The following is a 23,503-nucleotide window of genomic DNA, read 5'->3' as shown; positions in this document are numbered from 1 at the left end:
ACAATGTACAGGACACGGGCACCTGAAAAAAAGGAGATTGTGGTGTTACTCGTTGAACTTTTCAGTGTTTTAAAGTAGAATCTTCAACAATGAGAACACCGCCCTGAGAAGTTGTCCTCAGTGACTGAGCAGGTGAAGGAGAAGAAGAGCTGAGGACATTGAACCGGTAAGCTGAGTTGAAAATCAACTGTGGTGGAGAAACCCTTGGCTGATGCTCCAGGGTCCCTTTCCAGTGCGGGAGTTGAGACAATGACCCTGCGGCCATATCCCATCGGCGCAGTTGGGACTGCCTCTACAACAGAAGCTGGATCTGTCAGTCAAGCTTGACGACCTCCCTGCAGAGCGTCTGGAGATCTCGTCCCTCCACGGTCGCCACGTTCCTCCAGAGTACACACAAAGACAAACACAAACGACGGTCAGTGAGACAGTACTGTACACATCCCTTTACAAAATTCTCTAGGTTAAGCAATACTGAGAATGAAATATCCTAAAATCTCTGGATCACTAAAAGATTCTCTGGTTTAAACAACCCTGACAATCAAAATATTACAAGACAATATCTTAGAATCTTCCCATTTAAAACAAATCTGGATCCCGAGACTGAAATGATCTTAAGGCAATGCTTTGGACATAGTCGTCCTTTGAGTCCGGATCGCTGCAAAAAGTCAATGGTCTAAAACAAATGTGAAAATTAAAATATCAAAGGGATCCAGGTTAAAGTAACCTGAAGGTCTAAGAATAAGGCGTCCCGTCTCCTCCAGTTTATTAGAAATTGGTAAGGTAAGCGTTCTAATTCATTTACTTACAGTTACCTCGGGTACAGAGTCCCGGAGTCAGTAGAGCGCCTGAACTGACTCAGAATCACTTATTGGGACGACGGCGGCCACCTCTGTCGGTTTCTGATCCTGTCTCTGAAAACTCTGGACCCAGAGGAATACTGGGATCTCGGTGGAACCTCCAAAACTGTGGTAGTGGGATTTGCTTCTCCGTGCTTAAAGAATCAACTCGATCAGTCAGTCTTAGGAATGTAGAGAAACACTTTAATCCTGCAGTAAATGTAACGCTGGTGGAAGACTTCAAAACAGAGTCTTTTCACTAAATGAATGATCTATATACAGCCTGATGAACAACAAGCTTCACTCCCTCTACCATTGATGAGGCCTTTTCATCTTGGAAAGAAAAAGGAGGAAATATCTTAAAGGATCTGTTTATTGATCAATGGTTTGAATCTTTTGAACTTAGAACTGAATTTAATCTTCAAGATAATTTTTTCAGGTATTTGCAGCTACGTAGTTTTGTGTCCACAAACTTCCTCGTCATTAGATACGGTTCTGAACGTCAACCCACAGATAAAAAATGTAATTGGCACCATATCTGTTTCTGAACTCCTTTCATTTGAAACCCTTACAAGTATTAAAGCAGCAGTAGGTGCAGGATCCATCTGTCTATCAATATATTTACTGAATGGGGGTAAAATATTGTAGATAACTCTTCATCTACATGTTTAAACACTTGTACTCGGAAAGAATGGAAGAATTTATATAAATTCTAATAAGATTTTTAAAGCAGATTTTCCGACGTTACAATAAACCATGACCGTCTCAAAACTGCAGGATTTGTCTGAAATACTATGGATGACAGATATATTACTTTTTAATACAAGCAGAAAAGTGACAGAATAAATGGGTGGAATCAAGTAAATCACTTACCTGCCAACTATGCAGTTCACTAACCTGACAGTGTGACTGGGAAGGGTTAGTCAGTCCTGGCACCTTCCTGATGTTCCCGGAGAGAACGATGGACCCCAGGCGGCTCAGGTGAAGCTCATCTCTGTGTTCGAGAACCGGACGCAGCTGAAAGTTCTCAGTTCTCTATATACTCAGCGCAGACGGACCTGTCCCACAGCCAGCAGTGGAGCGAGAAGAGCTGGGGAAACTGCTCGCTCACTCATCTGTAAGTGGGCAGGGGGCCGAAGACGATAATGCTGGCGCCTGGCTTTTTCTTGAACAGTGTCCAGAAGCAGACGGCAGTGATTCTTCAGGGCCACGCTGCATCAGGAGGAGAATAGTGGAGAACGATGGTGCCAAAGCCACCTGGTGACGTCCAAGACACGGGCACCTGGAAAACAGGAGACTGTGGCATTACTCTTCAGGGTCGATACTTTACAGTGTTTTACAGAAGAATCTCCAACAGTGAGAACACCACCCTGAGGAGCTGTCCTCGGTGACGGAGCAGGTGAAGAGCCGAGGTCCCACACAGACACTCAGGTGTAGGAGTGGAGGTAACGACCCTCTTTGTCTGCTGCGTCGGTAGTGCTAGATGGTCACGTTAGAGGAGTCACTAGCAGCCTCCAGCCTCGTCAGCAAAGTTGGACTGCCTCTAAAACAGCAGCTGGATTGGCCGTACAAGCTTGACAACCTCCTGGATAGCTCGTTCCTGCGCAGTCGCCTCTGAATAAAAACAGACAGAAACGCAAGGAGCAGAGAGCACAAGGGTCACAACAAGAAGACAAAGCTAATAAAAATAAGACATGGCCAAAAAAATGGTACCAAGTTCACCAACTGAACTGTGAAGTCTGCAGACAAGAGAAATCTGCTCAGAGTAGAAACAGAACCTGATGCACGAGCAAAAGCAGTACTTGAACTAGTACATACTGACCTAGCTGCTCCTATAGATCCGGTGGGGGGTGGGTATGAAAAAAAGGTTCCGCAGTAGACACTCCTGTGAGTCAGTCAAGACACTAAAAACACAGAGACTGATTATGTTCTAGATACTGTTGTATTGAAGGAGACTGGGTTGACCATGAGGCTGAAGCATGGAGCACTGGGCATTAGAAATATGACAGCGTTATGGGTGAATGATGAATAAGTGAGGAAGAATTGAGGACAGGCTGAAGAATAAAGACTCTGAATGAAGTCATTTAGTAGCACTACGATATAGACCTGGAACCTTTCTGAACTTTTATTTAATATTGTGCATGTATTCTGTTTATTTCAAAGAGAGGTGTGTATACACTCAACAGGCAGGAGAAACAAAGCTAATAATTCACACTCTTGATAAACTAGCTTAAGATAACAGTGTTTACAACAATTTAAAAACTTCACACAAGCTTCTAGCAAGACACAAGCTTTAACCTGCCTCTGACCGTGTCCACAGGTTAAACTATGGGGTTTTAGCGCCCCCACAAGGACAAAAAGAGGAATAGCAACAGCCTCTGAGCAGTAGTTCTGTACTGTAACTCACTGCATCAGGAGAAGAATAGTAGAGAAGCATTGTGTCAAGGGAAGCCCTCTCTGTGCAGGAGAGGAGACGAGAGGGCTTCCCTTGACACAATGCTTCTCCTGTATTCAATGACTCTACGCTGACAGAGAGAAAGCCTAACCTTTCAAAGAGGAGAGTATTTGGAGCAGCATGCTACACTTACAAACATGACAGATAGAAGCTATAGTCAAAATGTGAAAGGGAGTCTTTGTAGGAACAACAAGAACAGTCCATCATACCTAGTCTATTATCCAGACACAGGGAAAGTGCTTAAACACAGGCTTGTGAAATTTCATATAAAGTGTGTTAAAGAACAGCAAACCCAGACTGACCAGTCAATGGCAGCTGATGATCCCAAGGGGAGAGGGGTGTGTACCCCCCATTCCAACAGTGTTGATCAGACTCCAGAAGAGGTTCAAGAGTCTTAAACTGATGCTCAAGATGGTGCTGAAACAGAGGGAGACAGACACAGTACACACTTTTCAAAGAGAGATAGGAAAGCACCTCAGTACTTACTGACTGGGTGTCAGATATTGAAGATCAGACACTGACCAAATAAATTTTAATACAAGCAGAAAAATGACAGAATAAATGATTATTAAAATAGAAAAACTATGTAAAATTCACTAACGTCAGGAACTCGCTGCGTCAGGAGGAGAACAGTAGAGCCAAGGAAAGTCGCCTTGCAAAGTCCAGGACACGGCATCTGGAAAACAGGAGACAGTGGTGTTACTCTTTGGGCTCGATACTTTTAAGTGGTTTTCAGTAGAATCTCCACCAATGAGAACACTGCCCTGAGGGGTTTCCTTGAGGGATGAAGCAGATGAAAGCTGAGGACCTCAAACTGGTTGGAAGAGATGAAAATCAGCTGTGGTGGTGACGCTTCGTTTTAAGCGGTCACGTTTCAAGCGTGTGAATTCCCCGGTCCCACTGTAGAGTTGAATATAAACGGACACGAGAGATTGCATAAAAACTAACATTCAATTAAAAGAACACACACAGGCAGACATCACTGTATGGTGCTCCGGTTTCAGTTTGGACAAAGCTTATGGAAACACAAGTGACTCAGGCAATGGAGGTAAAGCTGAGAAGCCTCGACTCATCTCCCAGAAGCTCCGATAAAAGATTGAAATTTAGCGCTGTACGACATTAAGAAGTCAAGGGAAAGTTTTCAGAAGATCATTAATTTGGATCTACAGTCAAAAACTCCTCACTGGTTTGTATAATGGCTAAAAATCTCAGACAATTTCCATACAAGGGAAGAAACAGGCCTAGCAGATCAACCTCACCATCTAAGCTAACAGACATGGAGGGATGAAGAGATTCTCTGTGATTTGAAAACGGACATCTCCGAGCTTCTCTGGTCAGAACTCAAGTCCACACTTGCTGAAGAGTTCGAAGGCATAAAAGCAAAACCGCAGAAGTGAATAGCATAACTCTGCTCCGCTCCGACTTTCAAGCACTGTATAATAATAAGAAAAGGAAAAATAACGTACAGTTATGAAGTAGGAGTGTGAGTAGGTGCTGGACAGAGATAATGAAGAGCTATAGCTAATGTATGAGCAGGTTATGAAGTAGGAGTGTGAGTAGGTGCTGGACATATGCTCAGTGTTCATGTTAAAGTCCATTCTGAGTAGAGGGACAGGCCTGATACCAACACGCAGGAACTGAGACCAAAAAAGGGCAACTCCAGGCAGGCAGCTCAGGACATGAGGGGAGAGAGAGAAAAAGATGAAGATTAGAACAAGCTTTACATTTAGTGAGAGACCTGTAGCAGAAATAGTTAGAGACACAACCACAATAATAGTAATAAAAAGCCTGTAATCAGAGCAGGACAGAACAGTGGTGAACTGTAATCAGAGCAGGACAGAACACAGAACTGGAGAGTTCTCTGAAAGCTGGTGTAAAGAGAGAAGTTGTTCATCTAGATTTAAAGACTGAGAGTGTGTCTGATTCCCAGATATTAACAGGGAGCTTGTTCCAAAGTTGGGGGCTTTATAAAAGAACGCTCTTCCTCCTGCGCTGGTTTTTCTAATACGTGGGACTGATAATAGGCCAGCATCTTGCGAGCGGAGTGTACGTGGAGGGCTGTAAGGTGTAAGAAGTTCCTCCAGATAATGTAGGGTCAGACCACTGAGAGATTCATATGTTAGAAGTATTTTATAATCTGTACTGAATTTAACAGGTAACCAGCGTAAGAATGAAAGAACTGGACTAATATGATCAGATTAAAAAAATTACACATTTACTCTGACCCCTCTCCCAGAAGCTGAGCATGCAGTGAGGGGAAGGTGGGCCTAAGATTAAAAACTGTAGATGGAGCAGAAACGTTATCTAGATGAAAATGGCTTTACACTGAAATCAGGAGGATAACACTGATAATCTGGGTTGATGATCATTTACCAGTTTTCCTACCCTTAGGATGGAGGCAGCAGCAACACAATCCCTGAATATCATTAAGAGTAGTAGTATTGAATGATGGTGTAGCAAAAGAATTTAGATCAATTCTAATAAGATTTTTAAAGCAGATTTTCTGAAGCTCCAGTTATAAACCATGTGGAGGACAGACAGTCTCAATACTGCAGGATTAGTCTGAGATACTGATATTCCTGTTTAAGACAAGCATGAAATGATTCTAAAAAATGATTACTAAATTCAGTTAATAATGTAAATTATTACCTGCCCACTATACAGCTGCCTAATCTAGGGTCCTGTCTTTTTCCGAGTGGTGTCCAGAAGTGTGTGGCAGTGCTCCTTAAGGGCCTCACTGCATCATGTAGAGAAAAGTGGAGAAAGTTGGCAATGTCCAGGACTCCTGGAGGAAAAAAATACATTTTAAGGAAAAATGTGAAGTTGAAGAACTGATAACCTCACACCAGTAAATTTAGATGAAAAGCAGCTGTGGTGGTGGAGGAGCCCTCTGCTTTTCCAGGCCAGGCCCCAGGCCCTTTCTGGTGCAGGAGTGAAGACAACAACCCTCTGTGTCCGCCACGCCGGTAGTGCTGGATTTAAGATGGCCATCGTTGGAGGAGTCACGAACAGGACATTGAGCATGGTAAGGCCAATCGGCTGTTTTGCTTGCTGGGGGGGATAAATATATCTCTATATATAGTAGATACCTTTATACTTAATAAAGCGCTACTAATCATAACTGTAACTATGTATTAATGTCACGTGTATAGTCTGAACTCTTTGGGTATTATAAACCCCCTTGTCTTAGAACCTTCAAAATGTCTAATTTGAACAGCCCTGAAAAACATTTACTTCCAAAACCTTGCTTTAGAATCTTTGAATTTTCTAAAAAAAATAAAATAAGTGCAGATCCCTTTACAAAATTCTCTAGGTTGAACAGTAATGAATAATTAAATGTCCTAAAAATTTAATTTGCAATAAATTTGGATTCCTAAAAAACAACCCTGAGAATAAAAATATTTCAAGACAATATCTTAGGATCCAGATTTATTTTAAATTCTAAGATTCTAGAAAGATTCTGAGATATTCCCAGTTCAGACAACTGTGAGACTGAAATTATCTTAAGGCAATGCTTTGGACATCTTCATCCTTTGAGTCCAGATCGCTGCAAAAAGTCAATGGTCTAAAACAAATGTGAAAATTCAAATATCAAAGGGATCCAGGTTAAAGTAACCTGAAGTTTTAAGAATACGGCGTCCCGTCTCCTCCCGTTTATTCTAAGTAAGGCAAGCGGTCTAATTAATTTACTTACAGTCACCTCGGGTACAGAGTCTCAGAGTCAGTAGAGCGCCTGAACTGACTCAGAATCACTCATTGGGATGACGGCGGCCGCCTCTGTCGGTTTCTGATCCTGTCTCTGAAAACTCTGGACCCAGAGGAATACTGGGATCTCGGTGGAACCTCCAAAACTGTGGTAGTGGGATTTGCTTCTCTGCGCTTCAAGAATCAACTCGATCAGTCAGTCTTAGGAATGTAGAGAAACACTTTAATCCTGCTGTAAACGTAACGCTGGTGGAAGACTTCAGAACTGAGTTTTTTCACTAAATGAATGATCTATATACAGCCTGATGAACAACAACCTTCACTCCCTCTACCATTTATGAGGCCTTTTCATTTTGGAGAGAAAAAGGAGGAAATATCTTAAAGGATCTGTTTATTGATCAAAGGTTTGAATCTTTTGAACTTAGAACTGAATTTAATCTTCAAGCTCATTTTTTCAGGTATTTGCAGCTACGTAGTTTTGTGTCCACAAACTTCCTCGTCATTATTAGATACGGTTCTAAAGGTCAACCCACAGATAAAAAATGTAATTGGCACCATATCTGTTACTGAACTCATTTCATATGAAACCCTTACAAGTATTAAAGCAGCAGTAGGTGCAGGATCCATCTGTCCATCAATATATTTACTGAATGGTGGTAAAATATTGTAGATAACTCTCCTCATCTATATGTTTAAAACATTATAATTCAGTTTAAAATAGTGCATTTCTTACACTGGACTAAGGCAAGGCTGGCAGAATTTGTATAAAACATGACTCTAATGTGAGATAGAGGTCAAACAGAATCAACAACACAGGCACACGTTCTGGTTTTGTCTAAAAATGACGGTCTTTTGGAATTATGTTTTCCGATCCAGCCTTCCCCTACATCAGCAATATTCGGGGTGACTCCTCAAAGGCTTTATCTGGGGAAATCTTGTTCAAAAGGTGCTGGCTAAGACTGCTTAGATTACTTAAAGGAGGGTTTTTCTCTTTCCCTACCTAAAATTGGGTGCAGTGGTGAATTTAATACTACTTGGCAACCTGTCTTGACTTAAATAGACAATATGGACTCTGAGGATTAATTGGCTGGTTAGCACCCAGTTTAAATCTATTTCACTATTTAAAATTCTGCAGTCATTTACATTTACTCTCTTACCCTTTGTGTTTCTTTGGACACTTGTATGTGCTTTTATAACTTCATATTCAGAAATTACCTGTATTTTTACAGTTAGAGTTTTAAGTTAATCGTAAATGTAAAAAGACTCCGCTTCCAGGGGGCCCTGTGCGAACCGATTTTATGACCCCCACCAATGTAATAAACAGACCTACACCCTTGATTTAGTTCAAGACAGAGATCTAGTGAACTAAGGTGGTTCACTTCAGACAGGTCTGGACATGTACTGGCTTAAGCAGGTTGAAAGTTTGGAGTCTGACAGTTTGAGGCTGTGAACAGGTGTCATATATAGATAACGAGGTCAAACAGGTGTCATTAATATAGAGGACCAGACACAGCCGAAAGCTCTCCCAGTTCTCTACATAGTCAGCACAGACGGACCTGTCCTGCAGACAGCAGTGGAGCGAGAGGAGCTGAGGAAACGGCTCCCTCATCGTTAAGTTGTCAGGGGGTAGAAGATCTTGGCGTCTTTTTTCCGAACAGTGTCCAGAAGCGTACTGCAGTGCTTCTTCAGCTGGAGAATAGTGGGGAACGATGGTGCCAAAACCACCTGGCGACATCCAGAACACAGAGACCTGGAAAATAGGAGACCGTGGCATTACTCTTTAGGGTCAATACTTTTCAGTGTTTTACAAAAGAGGAACTTGAACCAGTTAGCAGAGGTGAAAAATGGCTGCGGTGGTGGAGGAGTCCTCTGCTTTTTCCAGCCACACTGACACTTCCAGACCCTCTCAGGTGCAGGAGTGGAGACGACCACCTTTTGTGTCTGCCGCGCCGGTAGCGCTGGAATTATGACGCCGTGTTGGAGGAGTCACAGCCAGCCTCCAGCCTCGTCTTCCATCAGTGGAGTTTGGACTGCAAAGCATACAACAGCATCTGGATCTGCCGTAATAGCTTGGCGACCTCCAGGAGGGCTCATTCCTCCGTGGTTGTCTCTGCGTAAAAACACAGACGATCACAACTGGCTCAGATAAAGAAGACAAAGTTCCCCATTAAAGAGTACAACAGGCTTTATTACCTGAATGTGGTCAATGATCACAGTGGTGATTGTTGCAATGTGTTACAATATTCAAACAGCATGAAGTCCTTTTTCACTGTAATTATGATGTTTCACATTATGCAGGAGAGAGCATGAAGATCAAGGGTAATATGGATAAACTGAACTGTGAAGTCTGCAGACAAGAAATCTGCTCAGAGTAGAAACAGAACCTGATGCACGAGCAAAAGCAATACTTGAACTAGTACATACTGACCTAGCTGCTCCTATAGATCCAGTGTCCAAAAGAGGGTTGTAGATCCACTCTGGTGTTTACTGAGGATTACTCAGGTACAGTCTGTGAACTTAACCTAAAAACGAAATCATAAAAGCTTCCGAGTGATAGTACACGCTCTCCAAAGAGAGAGAGGAAAGCACCTCAGTACTTAGCTGACTGATTCAGATATTGGAGATCAGACACTGACCAACACTGACTACTGCTACAGGGTCTGTAATAAACCACAGAGCTTTAAAGAGATTCAACTAAATCAACATTCTGGGTTGAAGCTATGAAAGAGGAGAGGACTTCCCTCATTGAAAACGACACATTTACTCTGACCCCTCTCCCAGAAGCTGAGCATGCAGTGAGGGCAAGGTGGGCCTAAGATTAAAAACTGTAGATGGAGCAGAAACGTTATCTAGATGAAAATGGCTTTACACTGAAACCAGGAGGATAACACTGATAATCTGGGTTGATGATCATTTACCAGTTTTCCTACACTTAGGATGGAGGCAGCAGCAACACAATCCCTGAATATCATTAAGAGTAGTAGTATTGAATGATGGTGTAGCAAAAGAATTTATATCAATTCTAATAAGATTTTTAAAGCAGATTTTCTGAGCCTCCAATTACAATCCATGCAAAGGACAGACAGTCTCCATACTGCAGGGTTTGTCTGAGCAGTAGTTGGCTGCCATGGTGTTGCCTCCAATTCGTGGAGTTGAAATCTAAACTTGCCATTTTTTTTGACAGGACTGAGTAAAGTGTCTGATTTGAAGAAAATGATAAAGCTCAGTATTAGAGAGTCCAGAAAGTGCTTTGAGTTGTTCAAATGAGTTTAAAACTCCTGCTGTGAATAAACTAGAAAAATCCTCTATGCCCCTTAATGTCCAATAACTAAGCCCAATGTTCCCAAGCTGAGGGGGTAGATCTGGATTCAAGGTGAGTGGTGACCATAAAGAGATACAATTAGGAACTTTAATATATTTTCTAGCGTCTCTCCAAGAAAGCAACGTATTGTACACTACAAAGTTATCAGAGAGAGACGGTATTTTGTCAAAATGATAAGTAATTGGTAGGGAAGTTAGGGATCTAGGATGACGTGTGAAGTCAGTGGCAGCTGACTCATCAGCCCATACAAAGTAGAGACTTGTGACCGTGACATGTTACCTACCTGGTGACCCTGGGGAATGAGGGTGCTGGTGTGTGGGTCTTCTAGGAGCCGGCAGGATCCACGGTTAACCTAGAAGGAGGAAAACACAACCAATAACCCTAGGATTTATATATAATTCCAGCTAGCATAATTTACTGGTATACATCTATATGGCCATAAATAATAATCGCATATAAGATGTGTAAATAATGTCTATATTATTTGTTGTATTGTCATTGTTTGTTATGACCACCCCCTTAGTAGACACTTGGTCCACTCCAGGCTGAGGAGGGAGGAGCAGAATAGGCTGAAGCAGAAGTAGACGTCTGTGAGGTTTTGCAGTCCTCAGATGAAGCCTCTGAGGCCTTGTTGTACAAAGTGTGTGTAATCTAGCTCTTTTGTGTTGTGTTTTTGCTGTGTGTACCTTCTTTTGATTTCTGCATAAATTCAACATTAAATATCACTGGAACTTACCTTGAAGTGTTTGGCTGTGTCCTTCTGGTGAACTGTCCTTCACGTCCACTTCACGCCATCACCACCACATGAGCATTTCTATACTGACCCACAATCAGTCTAATCTATTTAAAACCAGCTACACATCTTTTCTGCCTGTGTTCCCCAGAAATATAAACTCAGATTTGGTAAGGATTCACCCCCTAGATTTTTAGGGTTTAGAAGGGTGGAGAGGGTGGAGGAGGGTGGGCTTTTTATTATCCCAAATAAATCTGCTTATTAACTGACCTACCTTACCAAAAAAGATGGGGGTCAAATGGCAAGGCAGGTTTTGAAATAAATAAAGCAAAATAGGTAAAGTGTTCATTTTTATTACACTAATTCTGCCAAAAAAAGTGTGGTTCAGGTCAGGGGTAATTGTTATCCCAAGGTATCTAAAGCCAGTATTTGTCAACTGGAATGGTAGATTGAGTTTAATATAATCCGGGACATTCAGCTGAATAGCTATAGCTGATAGCACACTATAATTAGTGATGAAGTGTCTGATTTCAGGAACAGAGGTCACTGGATTCTTTAAATATAGAAGTATATCGTCTGCAAATAAGGAGATACGATGGTCCGCTTCTCCCACTAAAACTCCTGAAACTAGATGTAAATGTATTCAGCAAGGAGTTCTATTACTAGGGCAAAATGCAATGCTGAAAGAGAGCAGCCTTGTCTGCAGCGTCTTCTAATTGGAAAAATATCAGATATAAGACAGTTTGTGTTAATAGAGGCTGTGGGGTCTAAATACAACAATTTGACTATTTATAAAATTATTCCCCAATACGATTTTCTCCAGTAGTGCAAAAAGAAAATTCCCATCAACCCTGCTGAATGCTTTCTCAGAATCTAAGGAAACAATTAAAGTAGGTCTTTTCTTTTGGCAAGAAGATTTATAATATTAAGAAGGCGGTGAACGTCATCAGATCCATATCTGGATTTAAAGAATCACATCTGTTCAGGTTTAATGATGTATGGAAGAAATGTTTCCAGTCGGGGAGACGGTGCTTTAGTTAGAATTGTGTAATCTACATTAAGTAGACTAATGGGTCGATAGAAGCACATTCTGTTGAGCTTCTGTCCTTTTTTAACAGCAGACCATTTGAATTTTCTTCAAGATTATTAATAATCATGGGCATAAAAATGGGGCATAAATCTGACCAAAACTTCGACTGGACAAATCGACTGGATAGGCGTCAGGGCCAGGTGCTTTTCCTGAGGGCATGGCCCTGATAGCATCCCAGATCTCCTCTGGTGTAAAGGGGGCATTCAAAAAAGTCTGATCAACTTCTGAGACTCTAGGGAGAGAAATGTTATCTAAGTAATTTGATCCATCCAAATGCTACAGTCTGAAGTGTAAAGCCATTTAAAAAAGAAAGGATCATTAATTATGCGAGGGTGGTAGGAAATCTCACCAGAAGGAGTTTTAATAGCTTTTATAGATCGTTCAGTCTGTTGGAATTAAGCTGGTGAGCTAATAAACCACTGGGTTTATTTCCAAACTCATAGTATTTCTGTTTAGAAATAAGTAACAATCTTGAATACACTCCTCATATTTCTAAGTTAAGTTAATTTAGCATTTACTAGCAGAGACCAGTTTGTATCAGACTGTTTGGGTTCTAGTTGCAGCATCTCAGCTTCCATTTTCTTTGCTTTTGGCTCAGTTTTTTCTGGAGAGACGCATAAGAGATCAAATGACCTCGCAAAGTGTCTTTGAGGAAGTCCCATTTAACTGCACTGGTAACTGGAGAGTTGCAGTTGTCTTGCCAATAATCTGGAATTCTCTTTACCATGGAAACAAAACTAAATAAATAAAATTCTTTATTTAGTAAATGTGTGTTAAATCTCCACTGAGGAGTTTTTAATGCTGTTAAATTTAGTGTGACAACCAAATACACTGGACTGTGGTCAGATAAAATCAATTTGACAGACCTTCAACATATGTATACAGTTAGTAGGGATAAGTAAGTAATCCAGTCTTGAATAGGAGCCATGGGGACGAGAGTACATGCCACTCTGAGCCAAAACTTCCACATGGAAAACTTCAGCAACAGGTCAGTGTAGAAGAACAAGGTTGACCCATTATGAGAGACTGAACGTTTCTTTAGCGAAGCTCCTAAAATGACAACTTTAGTAGTGAAGCGTAGAAAGGGGACCAGGATGCTCTGTGGTGAGCTTTTGGATCGTTTTGTGTAACTTGGGCTGCATTAGGTGCAGCTGTAATTTGGAGTTCAGTGAGTCTCTGAGACCAAAGGGCTGATTTAAGGTGCAGATACCTAAAGAAAGAGGTGCTGAGCACATTACATTACTCTTTGATAGACTGGAAAGATCTTAACCCATTTTATTGCAGACTGTGTTGTGATGCTTGTGCTCTCTGCTCCCTGTGTTACTGTGCAGTACTCTGTCTCACTGACCATCGTTTGTGTTTACTTTGGAGAAACTTGGTGACCGCGGAGGAGCAACTCCTTTGCTCTTCTATTGGGGGCAATGAAACTGAGCATTCCCCATCAGTAAATTATGATTATGAAAGAGTGGAGAGCGCTCATGCCATAATAGAGTTTGTTTGCCTAATAACTGTTAATGCCAAATTAATATAAGGTGTGAAATTATGGGTTCAAAATATAGTTTACATTATCTATTGGGAACATTACAAAATATTAGAGCTTGTAATTTATATGGGGCTACCAGAGCCTCCTCTATTGAGCAGCATGAATTATGAGCACTTGGATTCAGGCATGTTGATCTAGGTTTTTATGCCTGAGCACACATTTCAAACTCTAGAAATGCAAGACCACCATCTGATTTAGTAGATCTGTAAAGTAGATCATTTAATTTGAGGTTGTTTACCATTCCAAATATACATGGATAGTACCTTTGAGTGTATCCCAATATTTTTAGGTATCATATCATGACAGTCACTCATTGAGGGATATACAGTGGGCATAAAAAGTATTTAGTCAGCCACTGGTTGTGCAAGTTCTCCTACTTGAGAGAGGTTCAACTATGAGAGACAAGATGAGGAAGAAAAAATCCAGGAAATCACATTGTAGGATTTTTAAAGAATTTGTAAATTATGGTGGAAAATAAGTATTTGGTCACCCACAAACAAGCAAGATTTCTGACTATCACAGACCTGTAACAACTTCTTTAAGAAGCTCTTCTGTCCTCCACTCGTTACCTGTATTAATGGCACCTGTTTGACCTTGTTACCTGTATAAAAGACACCTGTCCACAGCCTCAAACAGTCAGACTCCAACCATAACCACGGCCAAGACCCAAGAGCTGTTGAAGGACACCAAAAAATAAAATTGTAGACCTGCACCAGGCTGGGAAGAGTGAATCTAAAAAAATGGAAGACATACAAGACCATTTATAATCTCCCTCGATCTGGGGCCCCACGCAAGATCTCATCCAGTGGGGTCAAAATGATCATGAGAACGGTGAAGAAAAATCCCAGAACTACACAGGGACCTGATGAATGACCTGCAGAGAGCTGGGACCAAAGCAACAAAGGCTACCATCAGTAACGCACTCCCCCGAGAGGGACTCAGATCCTGCAGTGCCAGGCGTGTCCCCCTGCTTAAGCCAGTACATGTCCAGGCCCGTCTGAAGTTTGCCAGAGAGCATATGGATGATCTAGAAGAGGATTGGGAGAATATGAAACCAAAATACAACTTTTTGGTAAAAACTCAACTAGTCGTGTTTGGAGTTGCAGCCCAAGAACACCATACCTACTGTGAAGCATGGGGGTGGAAACATCATGCTTTGGGGCTGATTTTCTGCAAAGGGGACAGGACGACTGATCCGTGTTAAGGGAAGCCATAGGGGGGCCATGTATCGTGAGATTTTAGCCAAAACCTCCTTCAAATCAGTAAGAGCAGTCTGCAGACCTCAACCCCATAGAAAATTTGTGGAGGCAGTTCAACATCACTGCTCTATAGAAGATCTGCATGAAGGAATGGACCAAAATACCAGCAAACCTGGTGGAAACGGTTAACAAAGGTTATGTTACAAAGTATTGAGTTGAACCTTTGTTATTGAACAAATACGTATTTTCCACCATAATTTAAAAAGAAATTCTTTCAAATTCCTACAATGATTTCCTGGGGGGTTATTTCTCATTTTGTCTCTCATAGTTGAAGTGTACCCATGATGAAAATTACAGACCTCTCTCATCTTTCTAAGTAGGAGAACTTGCACAATCAGTGGCTGCCTAAATACTTTTGCCCCACTGTAAGTGAGAAGCATGCTTTGATTTAACTGTGAGAAGATGAGAAGATGGAACGTTATCAGCCGCCAAACGAGACTTTATGAAACCAGTTTGATCACTGTGGATCATTTCAAGCACCAGTAATTCTAAGCGTCTGGCCAATACCCTAGCAAATCCTTTTATATCAGCATTTATAAGCAATACTGGGCAACATATTGCAAAAAGTTGGGTTCTACTTAAGTAATAATGAGATTAAAGCTATATTAACATCCTTATGAAATGTTCCTTTATCTAGAGAGAAAGACATCATTTCTAACAGTTTTCAATAAGCTTTTTTCATCCAACAGAGGGTCTCAATTCTCAAGGAGAAATATCCTGATCTAAATATGTCTGGTCAGTCGACAATTGTGACAAATCTAAGGAATGGGAAAAGGGGCAATATTTAAGGGGTAATATTTAATATCATTCTGAATAGAAGCTGTAAAAAGCATCATTGATTTGTACATGTTCTGTAAGTAGTTCTCCATCATGAGACCTTATTGCTCCAATATTTGAGAATCTCATTACGTCTGAGTTTTAGCACCAAGAGATGACTCGGCCTGCTTCCATTAAAATAGTAATGTTGTCTAACCCTTTTAATAAGGAATTCTGCTCTTTCTCTCAGTTTTAGTAAAGAATGAGCTTAATATTCATCTATTTGTATTATAATGTCACCAGAAATAGTGTTGATTGACCTTAAATTTAAACTTGAAGCACAAGAAATGTCCAGATAGCTGTATTTTCTGTCGCCAAGAAACAAATGCAATACAATTATTCCTAAAGAAACCATTCACTGCTCCCAACAAACCTCTGATCATCCACTGAACCCTGATTAAACATGAGAAATTTGGTTAATTCACTCCTAAATTAAAGCTGAAAGATTTGTGCTTTGCAGATAAAGTTTATTGCTTAGTGTTCGGATTAAGATGCTGCCAGCAGTCGAGTAAAGACACGGCAGTAATACACAGCTTAAGCTTGGAGCTAGCGGCCAGCTGACTGAGAAATATCACCCCCCTGATCTGTTTAATTAATAAATGATTAATTACTTTTCATATCTGCTCCGGCCGGCCGGAGCGCCTGCACTCCCTTAGTATGGGATCCTGGTATTATACTGGAGCAGCTTAAATAAAAAGGCGCAGAGTTTTCTGTGATCCACCGAGACCCTGGAGTAAACACAATGGCCTCGTTCCAGACAGAGGCAGAGGTTTCCTGCTGAGAAACATCCTTAACTGCACCAGTAACCAAAAGGAGCAAATAAAATAAGACCAAACTCGATCAAGAGCTCTAGCCAGCTGCAACCGAGCCCATGAATGGAGTCATGTGACTCCCCCTAAAGCAGTTTTCCATTGCTACAATTACAAACTATGCGGGGTACAGACAGTCTTGATACTGCAGGGTTTGTCTAAGATACTATGAGGGATACTGATATTTTATAAAACAAGCAGAGAAATGACAGAATAAATGATTATATAATCCAGTAAATCATGTAAATTAATTACTTGCTCACTATTCAGTTGCCTACCCTGGGGTCCTGTCTTTTTCTAAGTGGTGTGCAGAAGTGTGTGGCAGTGCTCCTTCAAGGCCTCACTGCATTGGGCAGAGAAAAGTGGAGAATGATGGTACCGAAGCCACCAGGCGACATTCAGGACTCCTGGAGACAACAACCCTCTGTGTCCGCCACGCCGGTGGTGCTGGATTTAAGATGGCCAGTGTTGGAGTCACGGGCAGCCTCCAGCCTCGTCTTCCGTCAGTGGAGTTTTGACTGCCTCTACAACAGAAGCAGTCAAGCTTGATGATATCTTGCTCCTCCGCGGTCACCAAGTTTCTCCAAAGTAAACACAAACGATGGTCAGTGAGACAGAGTACTGCACAGTAACACAGGGAGCAGAGAGCACAAGCATCACAACAACTGTCTCAGATAAAGAAGACAGAGCTGATATTAAAGACTCTGAAGTAAGACCGTTGCTTAACTGTTTGTGTCAAATTACAAAAGCAGAACCACATCGAAACAAATAAAATATAGAAAATGTGTAGGATAGAATTGCAGATAGAAACTGCGTTTGTGTGTCAATGCTTTTAGCCATTTAACATAGTCACAGGTAGACATGGGACACTGAGCATGGTAAGGCCCATCAGCTGTTTTGCTTGCACCACTTTTACCAGAGATGCACCCTTTAATGTTTTGGAATTTCATCAACAAAAACTGGTATGTCATTAGTCTCAGTCTCATCATTCTCACTTGGCAGCTCAGATCTTGACCGTGTAACAGAGGTATCAATTATTTGTATTATATGTATTTATACTGGGTAAAAATAAAGAAAAAATAAAACGTTCGCTTTTCCAATATTTAGCATCAAGTCTGTGTCTTCTCCATAAAATTCCTCTTAGAACTAACTTCTCTCCTTACCTTCTTCGAGTAAATGGCCACCCAGCCCGATCTGCAGGAAGATTGCCCGCTGAGGTCCCCTCTACCTGCATCTAACCAGCTGCCACCTACCAGTCCGGCCAGCGCTATACAAATTAATTTGACTTGACTTCCCCCTGCCCCCCTTTCTTGCCCAGGGAAATATGTGTTTCATATGTTCTCTAAACAACTGTCTCTGTCCTTCATCCAAGACTACATGCACTGCTGCAAACTGATCATCATAGTACACATAAGATACTGATATAGTTTCAGCTGGTATCTTTTGTACCACAAAATGCTCAGGCATATTGTCAACACCATCTGGAGACAAATAAAACAATGTAAAAATGGAGGATTTTCCCCATTCAACCTTTGACAGAGCACCATGTGACACATCAGGGTCTCTGCTCTGGCAGATCCCAAGAAAATTCTACTGGGTCTATTTTAAGTGGAAATCTCCCTATACTAGGACTAGCAGCAGAAAAACCTGAATCTGTACATTGTAGGTTTAGACTGAAAGCCCCCAATAAGTCACGTCCTAGTAAATTCACGGGGCAATGTCTGGAGACTAGAAACCTGTGTTTTACTGTTCTATTACCCAATTTCACCTTCACAGGACTGCAGAAACGTTCTGTGAGCGGTAAGCCTGAAACAGACACTGTTAGAACTGTGTCTGTACTGACAGATATGGGTACTGAAGTGTTTCTTACTGCGAGACTCAAATTATCTTAAGGCAATGCTTTGGACATCTTCGTCCTTTGAGTCCGGATCGCTGCAAAACGTCAATGGTCTAAAACAAATATGAAAATTAAAATATCAAAGGGATCCGGGTTAAATTAACCTGAAGGTCAACGAATACGACGGTCCGTAATTCTTGAGGCAAACGTTCTAATTAATTTGCTTACAGTCACCTCGGGTACAGAGTCTCAGAGTCAGTAGAGCGCCTGAATTGACTCAGAATCACTCATTGGGATGACGGCGGCCGCCTCTGTTGGTTTCTGATCCTGTCTCTGAAAACTCTGGACCCACAGGAATATTGGGATCTCGGTGGAACCTCCAAAACTGTGTTAGTTGGATTTGCTTCTCCGCACTTAAAACTCTGACTCTACAATTACAGGTAATTTTTGAAAGTTGATTCTTTAAGTTAATCATAAATGTAAAAAGACTCTGCTTCCAGGGGGCCCTGTGCGAACCGATTTTATGACCCTGACCAACGTAATAAACAGACCTACACCCTTGATTTAGTTTCACAGAGATCTAGTGAACTAAGGTGGTTCACTTCAGACGGGTCTGGACATGTACTGGCTTAAGCAGGTTGGAGGTTTTGAGTCTGACAGTTTGAGGCTGTGAACAGGTGTCATATATATAACGAGGTCAAACAGGTGCCATTAATATAGAGGACCAGACACAGCCGAAAGCTCTCCCAGTTCTCTACATAGTCAGCACAGACGGACCCTTCCTGAAGACAGCAGTGGAGCGAGAGGAGCTGAGGAAACGGCTCCCTCACTCACTGTTAAGTTGGCAGGGGGTAGAAGATTTTGGTGTCTTTTTTCCAAACAGTGTCCAGAAGCGTACTGCAGTGCTTCTTCAGCCGGAGAATAGTGGGGAACGATGGTGCCAAAGCCACCTGGCGACATCCAGAACACAGGCACCTGGAAAACAGGAGACTGTGGCATTACTCTTTAGGGTCGATACTTTTCAGTGTTTTACAAAAGAGGAACTCAAACCAGTTAGCAGAGGTAAAAAAAAAAATGACTGTGGTGGTGGGAGTCCTCTGCTTTTCCCAGCCACACTGACACTTCCAGATCCTCTCAGGTGCAGGAGTGGAGACGACGACCTTTTGTGTCTGCCGCTCCGGTAGCGCTGGAATTAAGACGGCGTGTTGGAGGAGTCACAGGCAGACTCCAGCCTCGTCTTCCATCAGTGGAGTTTGGACTGTCTCTACAACAGCATCTGGATCTGCCGTAATAGCTTGGCGACCTCCAGGAGGGCTCGTTCCTCCGTGGTTGCCTCTGCGTAAAAACACAGACGATCACAACTGGCTCAGATAAAGCAGACAAAGTTCCCCATTAAAGAGTACAATAGGCTTTATTACCTGAATGTGGTCAATGATCACAGTGGTAATGGTTGCAGTGTGTTACAATATTCAAACAGTATGAAATCCTTGTTCACTGTAAATATGAGGTTTCACATTATGCAGTAGAGAGCATGAAGATCAAGGGTAAGATGGATAAACTGAACTGTGAAGTCTGCAGACAAGAGAAATCTGCTCAGAGTAGAAACAGAACCTGATGCACGAGCAAAAGCAGTACTTGAACTAGTACATACTGACCTAGCTGGTCGTATAGAGCCAGTGTCCAAAAGAGGGTTGTAGATCCACTCTGGTGTTTGCTGAGGATTACTCAGATGCAGTCTGTGAACTAACTAAAAACTAAGGATGAAAGCATAAAAGCTACTGAGTGAAAGTACACGCTCTCCAAAGAGAGAGAGGAAAGCACCTCAGTACTTAGCTGACTGATTCAGATATTGGAGATCAGACACTGACCAACACTGACTACTGCTACAGGGTCTGTAATAAACCACAGAGCTTTAACTAAATCAACATTCTGGGTAGAAGCTATGAAAGAGGAGAGGACTTCCCTCATTGAAAATGACACATTTACTCTGACCCCTCTCCCAGAAGCTGAGCATGCAGTGAGGGGAAGGTGGGCCTAAGATTAAAAACTGTAGATGGAGCAGAAACGTTATCTAGATGAAAATGGCTTTACACTGAAATCAGGAGGATAACACTGATAATCTGGGTTGATGATCATTTACCAGTTTTCCTACACTTAGGATGGAGGCAGCAGCAACACAATCCCTGAATATCATTAAGAGTAGTAGTATTGAATGATGGTGTAGCAAAAGAATTTATATCAATTCTAATAAGATTTTTAAAGCAGATTTTCTGAAGCTCCAATTATAAACCATGGGGAGGACAGACAGTCTCCATACTGCAGGGTTTGTCTGAGATACTATGAGGGACACTGATATTACTTTTTAAAACAAGCAGAGAAATGACAGAATAAATTATTATTAAATCCAGTAAATCATGTCAATCACTTACCTGCCCACTATCTGACGCATCTGTCCCGCAGTCAGCAGTGGAGGTCAAAGAGCTGGGTAAACGGCTCGCTCACTCATCGGTAGGTGGGATGGAGCAGAAGACTATGTACAGAAGCGTGCAGCAGTGTTCCTTCAGGACCTTGCTGCTTCGGGGGACAATAGTAGAGAATGATGGTACTGAAGGAGTCACACTGCCAATTCAATTCAGACTTTATTTATATATGAAGTAGGAGTGTGAGTAGGTGCTGGACAGAGAAATAATGAAGAGCTATAGCTAATGTAGAAACAGGTAAGAGTAGGGGTGTGAATAGGTGCTGGACATATGCTATTTATACATTATATACAGTCATGCCCGAAAGTATTCATACCCCTGGCAAAGTTTGACTTAAATTTACTTTTATTTAACCAGAAGTTATATTTTTGCCTTGAAACGACACAGGCATCTCCCAGGAGATAACACGATGATGTACAAGAGGCATCATTGTGGGAAAAAGTATTTCTCAGCTTTTATACACATTTGAACAAAAAGTGGCATGTCCAAAATTATTCATACCCTTTGAAAACTGTCACAGTATATGGGCAAATCCAAAGTTCTATACCATTCCAAATAGTCCAAGCTGTTTTAAAGCATCCTAATTACCCTGATTCATTGGGAACAGCTGTTTTAATCAACTCAACAGGAGAAAAACAGCAGCTCTCTGCAGTTGGTTTGTGGACAGTCATGGCTAAGACAAAGGAGCTCACTAAGGACCTGCGGCTGTGCATTGTGGCCGCTCACAAGTCAGGAAAGGGCTATAAAGCCATATCAAAATGTTTTCAAGTTCCAGTGGCTACAGTGCAAAGTATTATTAAAAAATACAAGACGTTCTGCACTGTGGAAAATCTCAGAAGATGTGGTCGGAAGCCAAAAGAGACACCTGTGCTGGCCAGGAGAATAGTGAGAGAGGTGAAGAAAAATCCAAGGATCACCACCAAGGCCATCCTGGTGAATCTGGACTCTGCTGGTGGCAACATCTCAAGGCAGACAGTTCAACGGACACTGCACACTGCTGGGTTCCACGGACGCAGGCCAAGGAGGACACCACTTCTCCAGAAAAGGCACACAAAAGCCCGCTTGACCTTTGCAAATGCTCATCTGGACAAAGAAGAAGACTTCTGGTGTTCTGTTTTATGGTCAGATGAAACAAAAATTGAATTGTTTGGCCACAATGATGTGTGCACCATTTGGCGTAAAAAAGGAGAAGCCTTCAACCCTAAGAACACCATCCCCACTGTCAAACATGGTGGTGGGAACCTAATGTTTTGGGGGTGTTTTTCAGCCAATGGACCAGGGAACTTGATCGCAGTAAATGGCACCATGAAAAAAGAGCAATACATCAAGATTCTCAACAACAACATCAGGCAGTCTGCAGAGAAACTTGGCCTTGGGAACCGGTGGACATTTCAGCACGACAACGACCCAAAACACACAGCCAAAGTGGTGAAGAAATGGTTAGCAGACAAAAACATTAATGTTTTGCAGTGGCCCAGCCAGAGTCCTGACTTGAATCCAATTGAGAATCTGTGGAGGGAGCTAAAGATCAGGGTGATGGCAAGGAGACCCTCGAACCTCAAAGAGTTGGAGCTCATCACTAAAGATGAATGGGCAAAAATACCAGTGGAGACATGCAAAAAGCTGGTCAGCAATTACAGGAAGCGTTTGATTGCTGTAATAGCCAATAAAAGCTTTTCTATTAATTATTGAGAAGGGTATGAATCATTTTGGACATGCCACTTTTTGTTCAAATGTGTATAAAAGCTGAGAAATATTTTTTCCCACAATGATGCCTCTTGTACATCATCGTGTTATCTCCTGGGAGATGCCTGTGTCATTTCCAGGCAAAAATATAACTTCTTGTTAAATAAAAGTAAATTTAAGTCAAACTTTGACAGGGGTATGAATACTTTCGGGCATGACTGTATATATATATATATATATATATATATATATGTGTTATTTTGCTGAGACACAGGTCCTCGTTTGGTTTGGCTAATATGTAAATTTGGGTATCATCGGCATAACCGTGAAAGTTAATACAGTGTTTACGGATGACTTTACCATACTTCATATTACTGTACAATATAAAGAGTAATGGGCCCAGCATTGATCCTTTTGGAACAACATATTTTACTGTAGTGTGATTGGAGCATTTGTTATTTACATAAACATACTGATGGCGATCATTCAGATATGATCTGAACCAGGTGAGGGCAGATCCTTTGAGATTTTCCTATAAGATATTCTAACTTACGGTGTCTATGGTGTCAAATGTAGCACTAACATCTAGTAGCACATGAGGTTTCAGTGCTATGGTTTTGTTGAAATCCAGACTTTGCATTTACTGTGTCAATTAATGGTTTACCAACCTTTGGCAGTGCCTGTTTAAACAGTGTTGGTACCGGATCTAATATACATAACGATGATTTAATGCACGAATGATGTTATGCAAATCAACGTAATTTCATAATCTATTATGCCCATTAAGACGACGCGTTGCCACAGCCCTACTCATAAGCATCAGCCAGTGAGGACGTCATAAAGGAGGAAGGGCTGTTCATGGGTGCTTTCTGAATCACCACATTAGGAGCTGTCAAAACTGTAAGCCAGTTGCCCCATCTGGAGGCGGTTAC

This window comes from Salminus brasiliensis, chromosome 24, assembly GCF_030463535.1.
Source record: "Salminus brasiliensis chromosome 24, fSalBra1.hap2, whole genome shotgun sequence".
Lineage (NCBI taxonomy): Eukaryota > Metazoa > Chordata > Actinopteri > Characiformes > Bryconidae > Salminus > Salminus brasiliensis.
This window is presented reverse-complemented; position numbering follows the sequence as displayed.